Below are 1,349 nucleotides of genomic sequence, written 5' to 3'. Positions count from 1 at the left end.
CCCAGTCCAGCCTTTGGCAGCAGAATCCTTACAAAATCATTTCTGTGATGTGATTGTGGCTGTGGCTCTAGCTGTTCATCCTCTCTTGTCTCTGTCTGTTTTCCAAGTCTGAAAAGTTTGTGATCCAGTTGATATCCTTTTGATAAATTTCTTTTTTGCTCAAATCAGTTTCCATTGCTTGCAATTAAGAGCGCTTCCATAAAGAGCTCTGCCTCCCTGCCCAGAGCTGATTGGACCAGAGATGCCCACTTGACTCAGGATAGGCCAATCAGATTATTTCTCTTCTGACTTAAGTCCTGAAAACTGTGTTGACAGCGTGCCGGAAAGGAGACCTGCAGAGAATGAAACAGACAAAGAAAGGAAAGGGGTGGGGTAGAAGAAGGGAGGGAAGGGTTCCTGACATTTTTCAGATTCTGGTTCTAGTTCTTCATGAACCTAGACTTCGTTTCCTATCCCTGGGCTCCTTGAGATCCTCCTGCATTGTTAGAATATTAGGTTGAACCATCTGAAATTGTTGTTTTTATAGGTCATAAAGGTCAAATAGCAGTTGTATATGCTGATGATTCAATTTTATAAACCACCTTTTTTTTTTAACCTAAGCTAGCTCAAGTAGGTTTTTCTTTTCTTTTTTTTTTTATATTTTTATTTTTTATAATGTTTATTACAGGGTCTCATTCTGTCACCCAGGCTGGAGTGCAGTGGTGTAATAATAACTCACAGCAGTCTTGAACTCCTAGGCTCAAGTGATCTTCCAGCCTCAGCCTCCCTATTAGCCTCCCTACAGGCACGTGCCACCACGCCTGGTTAATTTTTAAAATTTTTTGTAGAGACATGGTCTTGCTATGTTACTCAGGCTGGTTTTGCACTCTTGGCCTCAAGCAGTCCTCCCGCCTCAGCCTCCCAAAGTGCTGGGATTATAGGTGTATGTCACCACACCTGGCCTCAAGTGGATTTCTTTTTCTTTTTAATTTTGTAGGGAGGGGGTCTCCCTGTGTTGCCCATGCTGGTCTCAAACTTCTGGACTCAAGTGATCCTCCTGTCTTGGCCACCCAATGTGGCTGGCAGAGCCGCCATGCCTGGCCTCAAGTGGATTTCTTGACTTGTGACTCAAAGGACCTTGTCTACAGCAGTCAGAAATTTAATCAACTGGCCAGGTGCAGTGTCTTATGCCTGTAATCCCAACACTTTGGGATGCTGAGGCAGGAGGATCACTTGAACCCAGGAGTTCAAGACCAGCATGGGCAACATAGGGAGACCCTATCTCTATGAAAGAAAGAAAGAAAGAAAGAAAGAAAGAAAGAAAGAAAGAAAGAAAGAAAGAAAGAAAGAAAGAAAGAAAGAAAGAAAGA

The 1,349-nt window shown here is 43.1% G+C and overlaps 1 protein-coding gene across 1 annotated transcript in view; it reads left to right on the top strand.

Moving 5' to 3' along the window:
* Positions 1–285: 285 nt before the first annotated feature.
* Positions 286–1,349, top strand: part of FABP6 (fatty acid binding protein 6, ileal) — a 25,329-nt gene continuing 24,265 nt past the window's right edge. Inside the window, exon 1 of the mRNA XM_011966676.1 lies at positions 286–367. The gene's annotated coding sequence lies outside the window, so the exon portion shown is untranslated. The remainder of the gene's footprint in view (positions 368–1,349) is intronic.

This window comes from Mandrillus leucophaeus, unplaced genomic scaffold (genome assembly GCF_000951045.1).
Source record: "Mandrillus leucophaeus isolate KB7577 unplaced genomic scaffold, Mleu.le_1.0 Scaffold77, whole genome shotgun sequence".
Taxonomy (NCBI): Eukaryota; Metazoa; Chordata; class Mammalia; order Primates; family Cercopithecidae; genus Mandrillus; species Mandrillus leucophaeus.
The sequence above is the reverse complement of the archived record's forward strand: the minus strand, read 5'-3'. Positions and strand labels throughout refer to the sequence as shown.